General features: G+C 53.0%; 1 long non-coding RNA gene across 2 annotated transcripts; it reads left to right on the top strand.

The window, feature by feature from the left end:
* The first annotated feature begins 1,130 nt into the window (after positions 1 to 1,130).
* On the top strand, positions 1,131 to 6,925 carry LOC129197026 (uncharacterized). 2 transcript variants are annotated; one of them, XR_008574245.1, is made up of 5 exons: positions 1,131 to 1,287; positions 1,442 to 1,659; positions 2,369 to 2,507; positions 2,791 to 2,970; positions 6,544 to 6,925. It is a non-coding gene; the product is annotated as an uncharacterized LOC129197026 (long non-coding RNA). The 2 variants fall into 2 exon arrangements; XR_008574244.1 differs by having other exon boundaries at positions 1,131 to 1,659.
* The last annotated feature ends 14,991 nt before the right edge of the window (positions 6,926 to 21,916 follow it).

The following is a 21,916-nucleotide window of genomic DNA, read 5'->3' as shown; positions in this document are numbered from 1 at the left end:
ACCACCGCCATGAGCAGAGCGGCTGAGGGAGCCCGGATGCCTGGGGTGTCTCTGTAAAGGAGATCCCCTTCCCACCCACCACGTGGCCCCCGATCAGGGCAGATTAGGGCAAACAGGAGTGTCCCCCCAGGAGGCTGGGAGAGGCAAGGGGCAGACGGTGACAGCCCTTGGGGCACGCGGTGCTTTGGAGGCACAGCGGGAAACAGGTTCTTACCAGGGCTCCAGTGAGCACCATCCCCCACATCGCACAACGGGGTGTCGGGGCAGGAGAGGAGCACGGAGAGGCAGCCTGGAGCCCCGGGTCCTGTGCCCCGCTCTGGGAGGGGTGGTGGTTCCCTGCCCCATGGACTCAGCCCTCCTGGCTTCACAGGAGATTTCAGAGCCCCACGCTGGGCCCATGTGCCTTCCTGGACTCCCAGCCCCACACCCTTGTTGGGGGCACCCCCCATCACAGACCAGGAAGGCAGGTCATGGGCTCCAGACACCGGACGGACCTCTCCCCGTGCCTCGCCATGTGTGGCCCAGCTTTGTGGGACTTTGTGTTCATTATCTCTCAGCTGTCGTTTTGTCTCTCCAGGCAGGCACTGAATTACCGCCAACATTAGGAATCAGCTCCTGGAGGAGTTTAAAATCATGGAGGACAGCGAAGGGTTGAGGGTTGGAAAAGCTCACTGAATGGCAGGTGGAGAATTGAAAACTACCTGACCTTCTCTGTGAAGACCACCAACATGATTGATGCTGTGAGACAGATGCTTCAGCTGCAGGAGGATTCTCAATGACCTGATGGAATACGTCCGTAGGAGATACGTGGGCATCTGTGTTGGTTGCTCTTGGGAAAGTCCACGTGGTGGCTTATCATTAAATCCTATCAGGTGTGATTCCTTCCTTCTCAAAGTTGAGTAACAGGCTGAAGGAATTACTTCCAGCTGCATCCTATTCATCATGGAGGTCTACAGGGATGAATTCAAGAGAAGACTTGGGTTTGAGGCCAAGATCTCATCTTGTTTGAGGAGGAGGAGGTAGAACTGAGCTTCTTTCCTTCTCTTCCCAATAGACACATACTGGTTTTGGTTTTATTGGGGGTTTTTTTTGTTTATTTATTTAGGTTTTTTGTCCAGGAAGAGCAGGAATTCAAGAATAAGCAACTCGATTTTATGACCCAAGACTTAATGAAGGTGAAAAAAAACCTTTGAGTGACGTTCCCCAGGGGAGTTTTGGAATTTTTGAGGGAACTTGTGGAATGTGTGAGGAAAGGTTTTACCTCCTGGATCAAGACCAGAATAAAAGGTGGGCTGGAAGGAAGGAAGTCATCAGCTACAGCGACAGGAGACCACTTGGTCCTTGTCTGTCTCCACATCCAATAGTGTTAGATGAATCAGAACAGAGAAATTCCTCAACTCTCTCTCTTATTTTTCTTTTTCCTTTACTTTTTTTTCCCCAGACGAGACAGAAATCCCCGTATTTGTGGAACTGGCATCAATTTCTGCCACTAAAAATGACATGTGTATCGATACAGTGAGTTTCTTCCGTGATACCATGGCTGCTTTTGCCCCCATCAGATTAGACCCGAGTCCCACAGCTGAGTTTGACCCGTTCGCTGCAGCTCCATCTTTCGCCAGAGAAGCCATCGCAAAAGACAGTGAACTTCCCAAGAAGCTGGTGAGTCTTCAGGTCCCATGTCCAAAAGTCACTTGGACACTTGCTGTGAGGCCGAGTTGCTCATGTGTAGGTGTCTAATGCCATTTAAGATGATTTCTCCAGGACATCCATGTGGGTCTTGCAGGACCTGGGCAAAATCTGTGCCGTTTTTGGAGTGGAAGCCTGGTGGAACATCTCAAATGACCTTACACGCATGAGTGAGCAGCCAGAGGAGACCCAGTAGGTGGTGTGAATAGGAGGAAACGAGTTCTGGAGTCTACAGTGTAGGATCGCAGAATAACTGAGGTTGGAAGAGACCTCTGGAGATCATCTAATCTAAATCCCCTGCTTCAAATGGAGTCAGGTAGGGCAGGTAGCTCATGGCTATGTCCGATTGAGTTTTGAGCATCTCCAAGGCTGGAAGACTCCAGAACCTGTTTCACATTTTGATAAAAAAGCTTCTGTTTTACCAAAACTCTTGTGTTTGAGCCTTATGCTCTGCTCCCCATCAAAACCAGAGCAGAGAATAAGAGCTTCACCACATGCCAATGCTCTGGGGTGTTAGGAGAAGTCCAACTCTGGGGCTGTGTCTCCTCAGAAGCCCTAAGAAACCCCATCCTCAGAAGAAATAGTCACAGAAACCTCACCAGCATCAAATTTGGGGTGGGGGAGTGTTGCTCAGTGTCCTTCCAGCTGGTTGGTGGGTTTCCCTTTGGTTCTTCTGTCACAGAAAGATTCCTGTGACAACAGAGAGTGGATAAAGATGGTTCACGACTCTCATGGCTCTGTGGAGCATTCTTTGATCTCTCAAGCCGGAAGCATCAACAGAAATGGGGTTTTTTACCATCTCGGCACCTTCAAAATTCAAGGTAAAGGGTCTTCAAGGTGATCTCTTGTCCAGTTGTATTTGTTAATGTTATGGGGAGAAAGGATCTTTCTTGAAATCATCTTCCCATGAGCAATAGATCTCCAGTTGGGTTTGCAACTAGTATGATCTCATACCACCGGTTTTCTGTTAAATCTTGATTATTTTCAGCAGAAAACAGGCTTTTCTTTCCTCCAAGGGGAGTGGTACAAGACATGAGGAGTCCTTTGATCCTTCAAAGCTACGGAAAAGGCCATGCGGTGATGGTTGTCTTCTCTGCTTTCCAGGCTAGGCTAGAAGACTGCGTCTCATTGTGACTGCTCAATGACAGCGAGGAGAGCACATCTCCAGCAGACCAAAAGACCAAGAAATACAGTTTGTCTCAGCTCGTGGCACTCCAGAATGAGCTGACGTTGGTGGCCACCAAGGTTGAGCAAGGCAGGGAGGAGGCAAACCGTTTCCTGGAGGTGAGTCACAGCACAGCACCAACATCTACCTGAAAAATGGCGACGGTTCGGTTTGGGATTTTGCTGGAATTATTTCCGGGAGACTCATCCATGACCTGCAGTTCTGGCCTTCCGTGAGCAGAGGTGTTGCTCTAGGATGACGCCCATTTCTCAAGCGACGGGAGTGGGATTTGTCCATTGTTCCTCACTTCTGGTGCCCAACAGCCCATTCAAGACCTTTCATGCTTAACTATGGATGGACTCCTAGAATGGTTTGGGTTGGAAAGGACCTTTGAAGCCCATCTAGTCCACCACCCCTGCCATGGACAGGGACACCTTTCACTAGATCACGTTGCTCAAAGCCCTATCCAATGTGACCATGAACACTTCTGGTGATGGGACATCCACAGCTTCTCTGGGCAACCTGTTCCAGCATCCCACCCTCCTTATTGTACAAAGTTTCTTCTTTATAGACGATCTAAATCCACCCTCTTTCATGTTAAAACCATTGTCCCTTGTCCTGTTGCCACAGGCCTTTGTAAAAAGTCTCTCTCCATCTTTCTTCTAAGATCCGCCTTATTGAGCAGCCACGAGAACGTCTCCCCGGAGCCTCTCCAACTGAACAACCCCGACTCTCTCAGCCTTTCTTCACAGCAGAGGTGTTCCAGCCCTCTGACCGTTCCTGTTCTCCTCTTCTGGACCTGCTCTAACAGGTCCGTTTCTTTCTTGGAATCGTACAATTGTTTCGGTTGGAAAAGACAAAGATCACCGAGTCCAACCGTTAACCCAACACTGCCACGTCCACCACTAAACCACATCCCTGAGCACCACGTCTATGTGTCTTTTAAATACCTCCAGGGATGGAGAGGAGGGGACAGGAGGGACCTGTAGGCCAGGCAGGGACCTGGTGGCACCTTTGACTCGTCACAAAGCAGGAAGCAGGGGGGAAAAAAAAGGAAGAAGAGGGAAAAAACCCTGTATCTTTCCTTTGGGAAGCGACATCGCCATCCCACCACGCTGGCAGGAGCTTTTGGGGTCTTGCAGAAGGTGCAGAGTGAGGTCCCTGTTGGCAGCAGTTCCCCCGGGGGGAGCTGAGCCCCTTCCTTAGGTCCTGACTCAGCTTGGCTGAACCAACTTCTTTTTTTCCACCCAAAAAGTTCTTCTTAGAGTAAAAGGCTGAGGGGAGACCTTGTTGGTCTCTACAACTACCTCAAGGAGGTTGTAGTGAGGTGGGTGTTGGTCTCTTCTCCCAACAGGACAAGAGGAAATGGCCTCAAGTTGCATCAGGGCAGGTTTAGGTTTGATATTAGGAGAAATTTCTTCACCGAAAGAGTGGTCAGGCATTGGAACAGGCTGCCCAGAGAGGTGGTGGAGTCCCCATCCCCAGAGGCATTCAAAAACCACGTAGACGTGGCACTTTGGGACGTGGGTTAGTGGACATGGTGGTGTTGGGTTGATGGTTGGACTTGATGATCTTGGAGGTCTTTTCCAACCTTAAAGATTCTATGATTCCTATTGGTTTTCTTGGGCTGGCCTTCTGAAGTTACCTCATTCTCTTGGAATTGTTTCCTTGGTCCTTTTCTTCCTCATCCTGCTTGCATCTGCCCGTTTCGGAGAGTTCTGTGTTAGCAACACCAACTTTATCAGAAAGTTTACTCTTGGTCAGCTCTTGCGGCCTTGGACTAACTCCTTTACGTCTGGTGCTAAGCGAGGTTATTAACCCTAACGATTCCCAACACACGTCATAGAATCATAGAATCATGGAATCACGGAATCATAGAATCATGGAATCATGGAATCATAGGATCATGGAATCACAGAATCATAGGATCATAGAATCATGGAATCTTAAGGTTGGAAAAGACCTCTAAGGTCTTTGGGGTCAACCCACCACCACCACGTCCACTAAACCATGTCCCGAAGTGCCACGTCTACACGTTTTTTTAACGGTGTCACTGCAAGCTGTAACGGAGCAACTCTGAGAGAGCGGACAACATCTGGGGGGCATCTTCTTGGAGGTTGTTGGGAAATTCCTTTGGTCCATCGAAATAGCAGCAGATGCCAGAATTTAGGGCAACTGAACCTTTTGCTTCTCCTTGTGTTGAGGGCTTCCAACAGTAACGTGGAAAGACAAACGCCATAGCCTCAAACATACACCCCCCACACTTTGCTCGTTCTTTCCTCAACTTTTATTGCTGAGCATGATGTCATATGGTATGGAATGTCCCTTTGGTCCTTCGGGGTCAGCTGTCCCGCCTGTGTCCCCTCCCAACTTCTTGCCCGTCCCCAGCCTACTCGCTGGTGGGGGCAGGGTGAGAAACAGAGAAGGCCTTGATGCTGCGTGTTTTGGGTTTGCGTGGCAAGGTTTTGGTAGCGAGGGGGCTACAGGGGTGGCTTCTGCGAGAAGTTTCTAGAAGCTTCCCCTGTGTCTGATAGAGCCAATGCCAGCCGGCTCCAAGACGGACCCGCCGCTGGCCAAGGCCAAGCCAATCAGCGCCTCTGGGATAACATATTTAAGAAGGAAAAAAATAAAAATACCGGCAGCTTTTGCAGTCGGAGAGAGGAGTGAGAAGATGTAAGAAACTCTGCAGACACCAAGGCCAGTGCAGAAGGAGGGGCAGGAGGTGCTCCAGGCGCCAGAGCAGAGATCCCCCTGCAGCCCGTGGTGAAGACCATGGTGAAGCAGGCTGTCCCCCTGCAGCCCATGGAGGAAGGATGATGGTGGAGCAGATATTCCACCCGTAGCCTGTGGAGGACCCCACGCCAGAGCAAGGTGGAGGAACCTGAAGGAGGCTGTGGCCCGTGGGAAGCCCGTGCTGGAGCAAGCTCCTGGCAGGACCTGTGGACCCATGGAGAGAGGAGCCCACGCCGGAGCAGTTGGTGAAGGACTGTAGCCCGTGGGAAGGACTCACGTTGGAGAAGTTGGTGGAGGACTGTCTCCCGTGAGAAAGACCCCACGTTGGAGCGGAGGAAGAGTGTGAGGAGTCCTCCCCCTGAGGAGGAAGGAGCAGCAGAGACAAGGTGTGATGATCTGACCACAACCCCCATTCCCCGTCCCCCTGTGCCGCTGGGGTGGGAGGAGGGAGCAAATTCGGAGTAAATTTAAACCCGGGAAGCACAGAAGGCTGGGGGAGGTGTTTTAAGATTTGGTTTTATTTCTCATTCCTCTGTTTTGATTGGTAATAAATTGGATTTTTTTTTTTTTTCTAAATCAAGCCTGTTTTGCCCATGACAGTAATTAGGGAACGATCTCTCCCCGTCCTTATCTCGACCCACGAGCCTCTTGTTATATTTTCTCTCCTCTGTCCAGCTGAGGAAGGCGGGGGGGGGGGAGTGATGGAGCAGCTCCAGTGGTCACCCCACCACATTGGGAAGCACTGCTGAGCGATAACTACGACGTTGGTGTGTTATCAGGACTGGTTTGGTCACAGATCCAACACACGGCACCGTACGGGCTGCTATGGAGAAAATTAACTCCATCCCCGCCAAAAGATGTTGGTGCAGGGGGCAGACGGGGATTTTGGAACAGGACTGGGGAGAAAGGGTTGAATGTTTCCCAGGACAAGAGTCGAAATCTCTCTCCTCTCTCCCCAGCTGTGCTGTCTCCTGCCTGATGTCATAATGCACCTTCAAATGATGCGGGCTGATGTCACAGGGGGATGCCCCACATCACAGGGAGGTCTCCCCAGCGCCACGTGGGTGCTGGCATTTCCCGGCGAGGCCTGGGAGCTGCTGGGCACTGCTCAGGGGCTCTCCACTGCTGCCCTTCGGAGCTGCTCCACAGCCAGGAGCAGGGTCAGGAGGCAGCGGGGCTGTGCTGGGGGACCCTCGCTGACAGGCAGAGCGGAGGCACGTCAGAGAGGAGTTTTGGGAGAGGAGCTGCGAAGAGCATCCCTTTCCCTGAGCTGAGGGCAAGCAGCCAGCGCGATGGAGGGCTGCTGCACCGTGGCCGTCAGCTTGGAGCTGAGCAGCTCGTTCCCCACGCTCCTGCGGCTCTCCACCAAGGGTAAGGGGTTTGGGAGCTCCTTCCCCAAGGGTTGCACTGGGGCTGTCCGCTGTCAAAAGCTGCGGGGGGGTGGCTGGACAGGGCTGGGGGCTGCCACAAGAACCCTGCCCGAGGGTCCCACACGGCTCGGGGGACAATGTAGCAACCAGAACTCCCCGCTGCCCGCAGCCCCCAGGCTCCCATGGGCATGGCTTGGTCCCCTGGCGAGGGGGGCCACCCAGGGCCAGCTTTTCCTGGGAGCTGGTACCTCTTGGGGTTCTGGCTCTGGGATGAAAAGGGGTCCTGCATCCCAGGGGCTGGGGTGTCCTTCAGCTCTCACAGGGCTCTCGTGAGGCAGCTGGAAATGCCTCTGCTGTAAATCAGCCCTCGACTTTGAACTAGTCTCCTCTGGGAGAACCTCTGTTCCTTCCCTCTGGAGCCTCTTGTGCTGCCAGGCTGGCAGATCACATCCTGGGCTCTGGGGTGCCATCCCTTTCTGGGGGTTAGGTGGCCACAGCCCTGATCCGGAGCCCGTCCCACGTCCCCATTTCTGCTCCAGCCCTGCCCCGGGAGCAGAGTAAGGCGGGCAGTGTGAAATGGGGGCACAGCCCCCTTGCCGAGAGACTGTGAGCTGGCTGGCCTGGAGCCTGACCCCTCTTTCCCTTGCTTTCCAGAGGTTGTGGCTATCTGGGACGCTGTGTCCGCGTACATCCTGACACAGATGAAGCTGGACAAGGTGGGTTGGCCTCTTGGTCTCTCTTTGTCCTGGACAGCCTGGGCGCTGGGGAGCGATCCCTCCCTGAGCATCGTGGCCGCACACCGAGACAGCCTCATGTACCCACAGCTGCTGCTTGGTCAACCAGGAGAAAAATCAAGTCTGGACCTAGTCTGAGGAAGTATTCAGTGCACGATGGGGCTTCACTCTTCCCTGTGGTCAGAGTGGAGAGACCAAGCAGAGAGACGGGGGATTATGCTGGGTCCATACCAAGGATAACGGCTGGGAATCAGTCCCAGGTGTATTCCCTGGGCTGGAAATGTCTGGGATTTTCTCTGGCCAAGGGATGGGAGCAAGTATTTTGAGGAGGGGAAGAAAACAAATGGAGAACATGGGCCTGTTGCAAAGTTTTCACTTTACCCATCTCTGCAGTACTCACTCATCAGCCTTTGGTCTTTTTTCCTGGGCAGGGTGTCCTGCTCACAGGACTTGGGACCTTCGCTGTGCTCCGAGAGCAACTCCAGGGCAAAGAGGCGGCGTATGCGGTTCGAAGACCAGTCTTCCAGCCGGACATTGATGCATTACATCTGGAGGAGCTGGTGTTCCCTACAGTGGTTATCCCTGGTGAGAAGGCAGTGGCCACCCTCCACTTTCCCCCTCCACGTCCGGGGGAGGACGTGTGCTCTCTGCTCTTTGGCAAGGGCTGGGAGATGTCGGGAATGGCCTCCAAAGGTCGGGGGACAGCTTGAGCTCCCCCAAAACAAACCACTCCCCGAGAGCTGCTTTATAAACGACCGTTTCCCTGGCATGTTGTTACGAATCTTACACGGAAATTTGGCCTGCTGTGGCAGTGACGATGTTCCTCCTCCTCGCAGGCAATGTCAAGATCCAGCCGCTGAACTACAAGTGGCTGTCGCGAGCCACCTGCTTCCCGCAGCACGTGGTGGCGGAGTGCGTGCGAGAGACCGTACGCTTGTACTCGTTCCAACTGCAGAACGGGCGGCGCCTCGCCTTTGCCTTCAAGGACATTGGCGTTCTGTCCTGCAAAGACGACGTCCTGTGCATGCGGTTTTATTACAACTGTGTCACAGGGCTGGAGAGGAAGGCCAGCCGGATTGCGCTGCTTCGCACGGTAAGTTGCTCAGGTTTTGAGGGCTGCTTCCGTTCTTTGGGAGCTTATTGAAGGGCGAGCAAGCCAATCGCCCTCGGCCAGCCTGGATGTGGCAGGCCAGTCAAACACCTCTCCCCACGCTCGCCCCCGCTGACTTCTCCATTAGCAAAGAAAGTTTCTTCTGAGTTTCTGGGTCCTTGCCCTGCAAAAAGCCCGGCACTGTTATTGCGCAGTCTCAGCGTTTGCCGTGCAGCTTCTCCAGAGCAGAGCAAGGGCTAACGCTCATGGAGGAGGATTTGGAAGACTGGTTTGGAGAAGTGGCTTTCTTTTGGAGCGGGAGACAGGTCTGCTTCCTTTGGGAGCCAAAAGAGAACTGCCTTGGAAACCTTCTGACAGCTCCGTGTCACTTTGCAGAGGCTGTGGATGCCAGGTGCAGAGGTCTCCGGTGGAGCAACCACCGCTCGGGGGATGCAGGCTGCGCCTGCCCAAGCGTTCCCGAGGTGAGTGCCTTTCCTCTGCAGCCCTCGACCAACCAAAGTCCTGAAGCGACTGGTTTCTGGTTAAATAACGCTGATCTGGGGCTACGCGTGCGTTCTCCTGGACCGACCGGGCATCGTGATCGCGTTTCTCACGCCCAGCCTGCCGTCATTGCCATCAGAGAGAACCAGCTGCACACGGAGAGGACCTTAAGCTATATTTTCTGGTGTTGGGGGCAGATTGCCAAGAAAACCTGTGCACGGCCACCAAGGAAAAGGGATGCCGTGCCTCGCACGACAGTCAGGAGGATTAGTGCTGGGGAGCTGCAGAGGGCAGGGGTCACCCTTCTTCAAGCCTGTGTCCCCATTTGCTTTCCAGGTTTAAGTTCCTTGTGATCAGCAGATCGGTGGCCAAGGCGTTCTCCACCTGGCACAAGAAGGCTGCAGGAAAGCACAGGATCAGCAGAGGTACGGGAACAGGTCCCGCTGTCCAGGTGGGCCCTGCCCCACACTGGGTGACCGCAGCCCCGTTAAAACGCACTCCCCACGGGGCTGCTCTGAAGAGCTTCCTTCTTTCCCAGCTTCCCAGGGGTGTCCTGACAAGCTGCTGCAGAGGCGCGTGAAGCTCTCCCTGCCCGTACTGCCAAGCCAGGGGCCAGGCACCAGGCAGCCAGACATGGAGAAGAAGACTTCTGCCAGGTGAGACCCTTGTGGGAAGAGATGAAAGGGGTCCTTGCACCCATGCAGGAGAGACATCCCGTTTGGACAGTGGCTGTAGGGACTCGGGAAGGTCCCTGGCACAGGCCCCATGCTTTGTATGAGCTTCTTTGCCCCATCGCAGGCCCCGTAGTGGGGAAGGTGGCGGACGTTGAGTGCTCCCCACATCACTTTGCTTTCCCTTACAACAGACCTGAGGTGCAGTCCTCTCCCATCTGTCCGATGGGGCTCAGGAAAGGCTCCCCCTTGCCATGGGAAACGGCCCCACCTCCCCCGCTTCTTCTGCCAGCCTGGGGAGCTTTGATACCCGATGAAAGTGGGAGACCAAATTGCCCCGTGCTCGTGCCGACTCCTCCTGGTGTCTCTTTGCAGCGTGCTCCCGCCATGTCCAGGCAGCTCCCCCAAGACGAAGGAGGCAGGCAGGCAGGAGCCATTTCCTCCAGCCAGGCCCACTGCTGCAATCCCGTCCTCCGAAGGCTGCAAGAGAGCGCTGCAGGTACGTGCTGTGCCTTGCTGTAACTACCGTGCCGCTGAGACTCGGCTAAAGCCTCTTTGTGCAGAGAGCCGATCTGAAAGGATCCCTTGGCGTGCGTTCCTTGTAACCTGCCTGTCACCCCCTTCAGATCTTCTTCACAAAAAGTAAGGTGCTACACACCCTTCTCGCCTGTTATTGTCCCAGGGGTTCATAGACTCATAGAATCATTAAGGTTGGAAAAGACCTCTAAGATCATCAAGTCCAACCGTCAACCCAACACCACCATGCCCACTAAACCATGTCCTAAAGTGCCACGTCTACACGTTTTTTGAACACGTCCAGGGATGGGGACTCCACCACCTCTCTGGGCAGCCTGTTCCAATGCCTGACCACTCTTTGGGTGAAGAAATTTTTCCTAATGTCCAATCTAAACCTGCCCTGACACACCTTGAAGCCATTTCCTCTCGTCCTCTCGCTTTTTATCTGGGAGAGGAGACCAACACCCACCTCACTACAACCTCCTTTGAGGTAGTTGTAGAGAGCGATCAGGTCTCCCCTCAGCCTCCTCTTCTCCAGACTAAGGTTGCCATGAAACACTTTATTCTGGCCAGGGGCTATGGAAAATGTCCAAGTCCTTCCTAGGCGCTTGGCAGTGGAGGTCTTTGGTCACTCAGCCGTGCTCGCCATGCGTTGGCGTGACTCCACGGCCCCTGACCTGGTAGGGGCAAAGCGCTGCCAACCGACCGGCTGAGGCAAGGGGCACCACCACGGGTCAGAGCCGAAGGAAGCTGCTGCAGGAGCTGAGACTAATCCTGCCTGCTGCTGCGTTTCCGTCCCCTCCAGGAGGTCTGGCAGCTGTCTGCAGAGTGGGAGCAAGTGAAGACCCGGTGGCAAGAGCGACGACAGCAAGCGAAGGCAGAATGGGTGGCGTGGGAAGCCTGGGCTGCAGGGGAGGATCGCCAGCCACCCCAGGTACGGGCAGTGATTGACACCGCTGAGAGCAGCAGCGACCCTCTGTGTCGGGGGTCTCCAGGGGGTTGGAGCAGGACTGACACCCAGCTTCAGGGCAGGGGTTTGCCTGCTCATCCCCGTGGGGGAGAGATGGGCAGCAGGATCCGAGGGGCAAAAGCAGCCATCAGCCGTGGTGACGGGCACGTGGTGCTTAGTCTGCCGGCTCCCAGGTCCTGCTGCAGGCTCCTTTCAAGAGGTCCTCTGGGGAACGGCACCTCTGTCTGCCGTCTGGTTTGCTGAGAGCATCTCCTCCTTGGCAGGCACTCGGCACTGGAGGCCCTTGGATTCCCCACCCTCCGGCCCAGCCCAGGAGAAAGGAGGTCAACGAGAGGTGGAGGAAGGCGGAAAACCCTCTCCCAGCAGAGGAGATGGCAGCAGCAGCCCAGCTGAAGAGACTCCAGCCGGAGTAAGTGTGCGCTGGCTCTGGACACAGCCTGGGGCAGTCGAGCAGCCATGACCCCGCAGAGATGTCCAGGTCCCCCGTCCCTGCATCCGGGGCTTGCGTAGGACAGATGCTGAGGGACGATGTTTCCCTGTTGTTGCAGCCACCTTTCCCCACGAGCGGTCCAGGTCCTCAACAGGCTGGAGCCGCACCAAGCGCGGAGGAACATTTTCAGGCACGTCGCTGAGAACAACAGGCGGCGTCAAGAGCGGCAGAGGCAGCTCCCCTGGTAACTATCTCCAAAAAGGCACGGTGCTTCCTCCGGCTGCAAGGCCCATCCCTCCACGGAGGGCAGCCCTGGGGGGAAAGAGGGCATTTCTCTGACAGCCCTCATGCGGCAGAAGCGGGTTTTGGAGGGTGGGTTTGGGCTGGACCTCCCTGACACCCAAGGGGCACTGCCTGGGCACCCAGAACTGGCTTTCCATGTGGGATGTAAAAGTCCTGTCTGAAGACAGAGGGATCCCTGTGATGGCTGGCTCTCCCCTTTCCAAACAGAGAGCACGTCCTTCCCTTGCAGAGTCCTGCCCCAAGACACCTTGCCCCGAGGGCGGACACCTGTATGGGACATCCAAGGTCTCAGCTCCACCTGACTCAGCCCCAGGCTGACCAGCTGCACCTGGGACCTTCTCCTGGGCTTGGGCATCAGGGGCCTCTCCCACTGAAGTGACACCTTGAAGCTTCATCGCAAGCAGATGCCATCATGGGTGGCCTGAGCTACGCCTGCAGGATTTCTCTGCCTTCTCTCTGTCCATACAATCATTTGCTTTTCTTTCTTCCTCCCTACAACTAGATGCTGGTACCGCAGCAGAGGGGAAGGTGCTGGGAGCGGTGGCTGTTAGCGAAGGCGCTTGGAGGCTTCTCAGCTGCCAAGATCCACCTCTAAAGACAAAATAAAGAGGTCTGGAGCTGTTCCCATCTGGACTGGCTGGTCTGTGCCTGGTGATGGATCCATCTAAAGGGATTGCACACACACACCCCACGGGTGATCCCAGAACTGCTCGCAGGGGCAGGAGGGAATAAAGTCCACACACACCCCACAGCGCAAACACGTGCACATCCCAACACACAGGCAGGACGATGCAGGTGGTGCTCGCGCTCTCCCCGGGAAACCAGCACAGAAAGAACCAGTGAGAGAAGCCTCCTGTTCACAGCTCTGGTCCTCGTGGGGGACCTGAACCACTCTGGTGTCTGCTGGAGGGACAAATCCAGCAGGGATGGAGCGATCCAGGAGATTTCTAGTGCACATTTCCTGGCAGGGGTGGTGGAGGAAAGAAGGAGGAGAGGTGCTCTGCTGGGCCTGGCACTGGTGAACAAGGAAGAAGTGGTTGGGGATTTGAAAGGCAGCGGCAGCCTTGGCTGCAGTGACCCTGAGGTGGTAGAGTTGAGGATGGGGAGGGGAGGGGGCAGGGCAAAAAGCCAAGAGCACAGCCCTGGCTTCCAGGAGAGCAGAGTTCCACCCCGTGAGAGACCCCACCTCTGCTCCCTCCTCTGGCCAGGCCCAGCCTTGGGAACCAGCTGGTGGCCACAAGGAGACAAAACAAGGTGGGGGAAGAGTGGGGTGGGGAGGCACGGCAAGCATCCGTTCAGAAAAATTGGCTGCTGGGCTGTCTGCGTCTTCCCCAGACAGGGAGATTCCCTGAGCCGTGGTTGACAGCTCCGAGCGATAAGGGTGTAAATCAACTTTTGCGAGAAACTCCCTCAGCGCTAAAAACTGTAATGCTGCCTTTTTGAGGTCCTCCTTGAGTAAGTTCACGGGCAGACCTGTTAACACGTGCTGTTACCTTACTCAAAGTTGGAGGATTTTTGCAGGGAAGCACCCAACAAATGAAAACACGTCGGGGCTCTGGGCAAGTGTCTCGTAAAGAACTGTTTCACTAAGCCTTAAAATTGGGGGTGCCCCCATGCCAAATCGATGGGGTACCCTATGCTCAATTAGCAGCGATAGTCCAGCAGAAAAGCAAGGAAAGAGCGGGAAAGGAGGGGCTGCTTAAGCCGCAGGAACAGTGTCCTTACAGTCCCCTGAGACAGGAACTGAGAAAAATGGATGGACAACATCAGGAGCAGGGAAAGGTGTGGCAGGGACCATAGAGGAGCCAGCAGGGTCCCTAAACCAAGACCGGCTCTCCTTAAAGAATAGCAACCTTTTAATCTCCCTTAAGGCCCTGAAAGCAGAGTCACTCGACTTTATCGTGGATACGGGAGCACAAATGTTCCCCCAAAAGTACTGTAGAAGCAGGGGGATTCAATAGCGCAGTTTAGGTAACTTTGGGCTCAGCAATACCCACTTAGGGAGCTTTGGGGCTTAAAGCCAGTAATTCAGCATGGTTTTTGTGATCAGACGTAACCATTTAGGGAGATTTTGGGCTCACATGCAGCTATTTTGGGAGATTTTTGGAGCCCAGGGAGCTTTTGGGCTGAGAAACAGCCACTTAGGGAGCTGTAGGGCCGAGAAACTGCCACTTCAAGCCATTTTGCATTCTGAAGCACTGATTTAGGCAGCTCCTGGGCTCAGAAACAGCAATTTGGTGAGCTTTTGGGCTTCAGAAAACCCATTCAGAGAGCTTTGGGGTCCTAAACACTGAGTTTGGGAGGTGCTGGCATCCTGATCTTCTTTTTAGGGAGCTCTGGGGCTCCGAAACACAACATCAGGCACTTTGTTGCTCAGAAGGATAAATTTAAGGAGCTTCTAGCCATTTTTTTGTAATCAGAAATAACCATTTAGGGAGCCTTTGGTCTCAGAGGCACCCATTTAGGGTGATTTTGGGCTCCGAAACACCCATTTAGGGAGCTTTTTCACTCAGACACACCCACTTGGGGAGCTTTTAGTGTGAAAAACATCCACTTCAGAAACTTCTGGGCTGAAAAACAGCCCCTAAGGGAGCTTTTGGGGTCTAAACCAGTGAACTAGGGAGGTTTTGGGGTCTAAACCACTGATGTATGGGGAGACAGTGGGGTAGCCCTGTATGTTAGGGAGTGCTTTGACTATGTAGAGCTTGACAATGGTGGTGATAGGGTTGAGTGTGTCTGGGTAAGAATCGGGGGGGAGGCCACCAAGGCAGGTATCACGGTGGGAGTCTGTTATAGACCACCCAAGCACGATGAAGAGTTGGCTGACATATTCTGTAAGCTGCTGGGAGAAGTCTCACGCTCGCTAGCCCTTCTTCTCGTGGGGGACTTCAAGTCAGCAGATGTCTGCTGGAAATACAGCACAGCAGAGAGGAAACAGTCTCTCCTCCTCACCACCCGGGGGAAGGCGAGGCCTGAGGAAGGCCCTGGGTGCTGGGCTCAGCACGGGCGGTGTGACCGGGGGCAGAGCCCTGTCTCCTGCCAGGTGCCGGCCCGGCCGACGCCAGCGGCTCCCGTCACGCAGCTCCTGCCGCCCAGGGCTGTGGCTGGAGCGCAGGCAGACCCGCATTTTGGGAAAGACTTGCCAAGGCAGAGCAAATCCAGGGCAGCTCCCTCCTGTCCCCTCCCCTCCTGTCATGTCCTCTGCCTCCCCTCTGCCTCCCCTCCCTCCCTGAGCGGGCCAAGACCCCAGGAGCGGACCGAGGGAGGGCAGAGCTGAGAGAACAGCTCCAGGTGAAATGGCCCTTCCTGAAGGCCGTGTCTCCACCGGCACAGCGTCCTGGCTGGCTGAGGTGTAGCTGCGGTCAGGGGGCGAGATGCCATGGCCGGCGGGCTGGGTTGGGTGAGCGCAGCAGGACGAGGCCTGTGCCCCGACAGGGCCCTTCCCAGGGCGGCCTGACTCCTCTGGAAAGGGCCTGGACAGAAGCTTCTGGCGTTGGACTTTCTTGCTCTGAAGGTGCCCGAACTAAACCCCCAGAAAGCTACAGGATCATGACAGGCAGCTCTTCCTGCCCAAAATCACCCCCCTCCATCAGCGGGACCCAGCCCCGGGGTCTGTGGCAGCACGGGGGGCAGCAGGCGCAGGGCAGCTCCGTGAGGAGAGGCCCGGGCTGCCCCAGAGCCTTGCAGCTCACAAACACCCATGTAGGGATTTTTTGGGCTCACAAACAGCAAATTAGGGAGGTTTAGGGATTCAAAGAAGACATTCATGGAGCTGTGGGATCAGACAGAGCCTTGTAGGGAGATTTTGGGTTCACACACACCTATTTAGGGAGATTTTGGGCCCAGACAGTGCCACGCAGGGAGCCGTTAGGCTGAGAAACAGCCACTTAGGGAGCTTTTGGGGTCTAAACCACTGATTTGTGGAGTTTTTGGGCTGAGAAACTGCCACATAAGGAGCTTTGGGGCGGAGAATCTGCCATTTAAAGTGATTTTGCAGTCAGAAACAGTGTTTTAGGTAGCAAATGGGCTCAGAAATGGGAATTTAGTTAGCCTTTGGGCTTCAGAGGACCCCTTCATGGAGCTGTGGGATCAGAAACACCCATGTAGAGATTTTTTGGGTCAGAAACAGAAGTTTAGGGAGCTATTGGGCATACACACACCCACTTAGGGAGCTTTTGGGCCTCGAAAACACTTATGTAGGGAGCTTTGGGGCTCTGAAACAGTGTTTTGGTAGCTTTCGAGATCCAAAACTTTGATTTAGGGAGTGTTGTGGCTCAGACACATCCATTTAAGGAGTTTTGGTGGTCAAACCTCTTATATGGGGAGCTCTGGGTCTCAGAAACACTAACATAGGGTGCTTGGTTGCTCAGAAGCATAAATTTAAGGAGCTTTTGAGCTCAACCCCAGTAATTTAGCAAGTTTCTTTGTGATGAGAAGTAAGCATTTAGGGAGCTTTTGGTCTCAGACACACCCATGTAGGGCAATTTTGAGCTCAGAAACACCCATTTAGGGTGTTAGCCCTTGTCTCAGACACACCCACTTGGGGAGCTTTTAGTGTGAGAAACATCCACCTCAGAAATTTCTGGGCTGAAAAACAGCCACTAAGGGAGCTTTTGGGGTCTAAACCAGTGATTTAGGGAGGCTTTGGGGTCTAAACCACTGATGTGTGGGGAGACAGTGGGGTAGCCCTGTATGTTAGGGAGTGCTTTGACTATGTAGAGCTTGACGATGGTGGTGATAGGGTTGAGTGTGTCTGGGTAAGAATCGGGGGGGGGAGGCCACCAAGGCAGGTGTCACGGTGGGAGTCTGTTACAGGCACATTCTGGGCTCTGCCTTTCAGGACTGGAACTGGTGGTGACAGCCCTGTCCTGTCCCCCTCCAGAGGCAGGAGGAGATGATCATCCCTGGATGACCCCCCCCTACCCCCTGGGAGCCCTGGGCCATTTCCCTCTAATGATCAATAAACCCCTTCAGCAAAGCTATGCTCTGGGGGGGTGTGTGTCCCTGTCCATGTCCCCTCTCCTCTGCCAGTGCCCCGGGTCCTCTCTGGCTGCACCACCGCCATGAGCAGAGCGGCTGAGGGAGCCCGGATGCCTGGGGTGTCTCTGTAAAGGAGATCCCCTTCCCACCCACCACGTGGCCCCCGATCAGGGCAGATTAGGGCAAACTGGAGTGTCCCCCCAGGAGGCTGGGAGAGGCAAGGGGCAGACGGTGACAGCCCTTGGGGCACGTGGTGCTTTGGAGGCACAGCCGGAAACAGGTTCTTACCAGGGCTCCAGTGAGCACCATCCCCCACATTGCACAACGGGGTGTCGGGGCAGGAGAGGAGCACGGAGAGGCAGCCTGGAGCCCCGGGTCCTCTGCCCTGCTCTGGGAGGGGTGGTGGTTCCCTGCCCCATGGACTCAGCCCTCCTGGCTTCACAGGAGATTTCAGAGCCCCACGCTGGGCCCATGTGCCTTCCTGGACTCCCAGCCCCACACCCTTGTTGGGGGCACCCCCCATCACAGACCAGGAAGGCAGGTCATGGGCTCCAGACACTGGATGGACCTCTCCCCGTGCCTCACCATGTGTGGCCCAGCTTTGTGGGACTTTGTGTTCATTATCTCTCGGCTGTGGTTTTGTCTCTCCAGGCAGGCACTGAATTACCAACTTTTACATTAGGAATTGTTCCCTCACCCTGCATTTTTTGTCACATTTTTCCCTGCATGTGATGATCTGAAAGGGTCTTTTCCAACCTCAATGATTCTCTATGATTTCATGTCTTCATCAAGGTCGACTGCAGGGGAATATTTCCCAGGGGGCTGGGAGGACCTGAGAGTCTCCAGGGCAGCAGATTGCAAGCGGGGCTGATGGGCAGCATCATCCTCTGGCTCATCCCTGGGCTGTGGGGTTGGGGCAGGAGCTGTCAGCTGGGAAACCAAAAAAGGGTTTCCTTTTTTTTTGGAAGAAAAAAAGAAAAAGGGGAAGGCAGAACCCAAAATTTACCAAGGCACAGGCGTGACAGAGCAAACATGGAGCCAAGGAGAAGAACCCAGCCTCACTGCTCACAGTAATTGGTGGGCCATGGAGAAAGCACAGGCACCACTTCCAGGAAGGTCAGCCTGGACTCTGCAAGAGTGTGACCCAGGGGGACCCTGGCCTGGGAGGGATGCAGGAATCGATAGGGCTGTGTGAATCCGTGAGCGATGTGCAGGGGAAGGGGGAGCAGGAGGAATAAAGATGGGGATTGACAGAATCACAGAATCATCGAATACCAGGTTGGAAGGGACCTCAGGGATTCTCTGGTGCAACCTTTCCTTGCAAAAGCTCCGTCTAGACAAGATGTGCCAGCACCCCATCCAGGGTTCCTTTTGTTCCTGAAGCCATGAGAGCCCTCCACATGCTTCTGATCCACAGAGATTCCAACAAGAGATCCTCGACCTCACTCACCTTGTGAGTCAGTTAGAAGCAGCTGCTTCACAGTTCCAAGGTTATGGTGCTAAGCTTTCTATCTCTGCTGTAGGAGTGTCCAGTTTGGGGATCTTTCTGAACAGAGAAGAAATAGGTGGAGTTCTGGAGTCCGTGTCTCTGGAACTGTTCAGACAGCTTCCATTGGAAGAAGTCTTTTTGCACTGAAGCCCACTAGCATTTTGACTAACATCTGGCAGGCTTTGCTGACGCAACAGTTAAAAAAAATAATGATGCCTTCAAGTAATTACAAAAGCAAAAAAAAATACTGCCAGACGAGCCACATTTTTATTATACCTTCTTTCTTTTCTGTCAGGTTTCTGCAGGCAAAAAATGGTGCAGATGTTTTCTTTTCACATGAGCTGCCTCAATCTTCGTGCCTTCCTTTAGTACGCTTAGGTTATTAGCCTGCCTGTAAACTAATATGAAATTTAGTGTTGCAGCTCTTTTTTTTGCCACAATGTTGAATCACAGTGCCACGGGATGTCCTGTACAGGACAAGCATCAGTACAGATATCAGTGCAAGTCGGAGGAAGTCACCCCACCTGGCCTGAAAGTTGGGCAAGAGTTGTGATGCATTTTCCTGGGCTTTTCTCATATGCCAAAGCACGAGCTAAAAAGGTCGGGTCTTCCTGCATTTACTCATGTTGTGTGAGCACAGCTCAGGCAGGTACCATGGATAAACTCTTCCTCAGTGCAAACCAACGTTTAAAGGAGTCCACCGTTCAGAACTCTTTCTGCAAACACACTTGTCCCTTTAGAAGAGTTACCCGATTTCCTTAGTTCTTCACGGCGATAGCTGGGCATGAGCCTGACAGCACACGTGCCCGTCTGAAAGGCACAAGAGCAGCCAGCTTGGGAAGAAGTGAAGAGGTGATGGAAAAGACCTATGGGGGCTTTCAAACGCCTCCTCACCCCCACACCCCTTTATTCTAGCATCGTCTGACAACACTTGCAATATTACTGTATTACATCTATTAAAATAGATTATTATAATATTATAATAATTATATTATAATAATGTTATATATAATATTATAATATAATTATATTATAATATATTACTATAGTATAATTAATATTAATAATATAATAATATTATTATAATATTACATCTACTAAAAGTAGTAATGGAAGATGAAGGTTTACATGCAAGACTGCGTGTAATTACAACATGACAACTCCCAGACGGTCAAAGTTCTGGGATGACATCATACACAAACTGTAATTTTGGAAAAATACTGTCAATAGGCAACACCAACTTCTTTTAGAGCCTGATCCAGTTAATTCCCACTTGCAAAGTGCAGCAACTGACAAGCGTTTTGGACAAGTGTATCTACAGGCAGTACACGGACATCTCCTGGCTTCACATCGGACTGTCCACTTCATGAAACACAGCTCCTTCGTGAGTGCGTTTACTATGATCTGCAGAACTGTTACTTCACAATAGGGTATACGGTGTGTGACCGTAGTACACACACACTTTTGGTTCCAGATGGACTTCCTTTGACAAAGTGTCAAAATAGTCTGTTTTTAAAGCTCATCTTCTCTCTGTTGCTCTCTATAGAAAGAGCTGAGAGCTAATACCAGAGGGAAGCACAACTCACTGTGCGAAGCTACTTCCATGAGAACAAAAAAAATGAAAGCCTACAAGCCTAGAGGAAAATACAGGCTTACCTCTGTCTGTGAATGACCGTATAGCGTACGTGAAATCAATGTTAATGCTTCCTGCATTTTTGGCTTTCTTAAAGACAGTCCCAAGAACCCACATTGTCACGTAGCCTCTCCTAGCCGTTCCACAGCACGGCTGTTTACTTCCAAGTGTAACGAGGTCTTGACCTAATTTGCCTTGCCTTGTTCATAGGCATTGTCAACTTCCCCATCACAAGTAAAAATATTCATAATTAGTATTTCCCTTCTTATGATATCATTTCCGTAACAAATACAGAAGGAAAGCCTATGTTTAATAGCTTTGCATTACATCTAAATCAAAACAGCAACTTCCTACATCTTTTCCCTATTGCATTGTACAACCTGCGCTTGAGAAAATTTGCACCATACAAGAATGGCTTTTAGAGCTTGCTAGCATTCGAGATCTTTCCAGTGCGCAGAAGGCCACCATCTGCCTTTCACTGCCCCATTCTCCCGACAGAGGCGATAACTGGAGAGTGACATCAAGGACAATGTCTGTTGGATCTATCAGATATTACTAATGTCCAATTCTTTTAGTCAACACTAGATATTTCTCAGTTGCCTGCATGTATTACTGAAAATTGGATCTCCCAACTTCAAAGGTGAGGAAAAAGGCACTTGGAGAGTTTTACTGAAAGAGTGATTATGTGCAAAAGAATCTGTCCCCCTTTTGGAATTTAAGAGAAATGAATGAAAATCTTATTTCTCTCTCAAGTGTAGCAGACTGCCAGGCATATGCCAAGAAGGGCTGTTAAGAGAGAAAGGAGCACACATGGCATACTACCTCTTCATCCATCAGCCTTCTGTTTAAATGAGAAGTCCGTTGCAGCTTAATGTTTTGCCAAGTCTTGCTACGATTTGTCCACCACAGTGAACAGCTCCAACATATTTCTGTTCTGACAGATCCTAATTTTATACAAGAAGCTAACTGAGGTGGATTTGTTCTGGGGTTTGTCACTTATTCGTAGCTTTACAAGGCTGCAAGCCATTTCTCTGGCATGCGGGTAAGTTTACACAATTCCAGTTCCGGGAGTTGCCTTCAGCCATCAGGGCAGTGTAGGAGTGTTCCCTCTGAATGCATTTCCCCGATTTATGAGGTCAGCTTGTGTCGTGGTTTTACACCAGCCGACAGCTGAGCACCACACAGCCGCTTGCTCACTCCCCCACAGCTGGATGGGGGAGAGAATCAGAAGAGTCACAGTGAGAAAACCCGTGGGCTGAGATAAAGACAGTTCAATAAGTAAAGCAAAAGCCACACGTGCAAGCAAAGCAAAGCAAGGCATTCATTCCTCACTTCCCATGGGCAGGCAGGTGTTCAGCCATCTCCGGGAAAGCAGGGCTCCATCACGCGTAACGGTGACTTGGGAAGACAAACGTCATCACTCTAAACGCCACCACCCCCCTGTCCTTCCTCTTCCCCAAGCCCTTTATAAGCTGAGCATGATGTCATATGGTATGGAATGTCTCTTTGGTCAGTTGGGGTCAGCTGTCCCGGCTGTGTCCCCTCCCAAATCCTTGTGCACCCCCAGCCATCCCACTGGAGGGGCGGTGTGGGGAGCAGAAAAGGCCTTGACTCTGTGTAAGCCCTGCTCAGCAACAACAAAAAC

Source organism: Grus americana, chromosome 27 (genome assembly GCF_028858705.1).
Source record: "Grus americana isolate bGruAme1 chromosome 27, bGruAme1.mat, whole genome shotgun sequence".
NCBI lineage: Eukaryota > Metazoa > Chordata > Aves > Gruiformes > Gruidae > Grus > Grus americana.
Note: the sequence above shows the minus strand (reverse complement) of the source record. Positions and strands in the feature narration are given on the sequence as shown.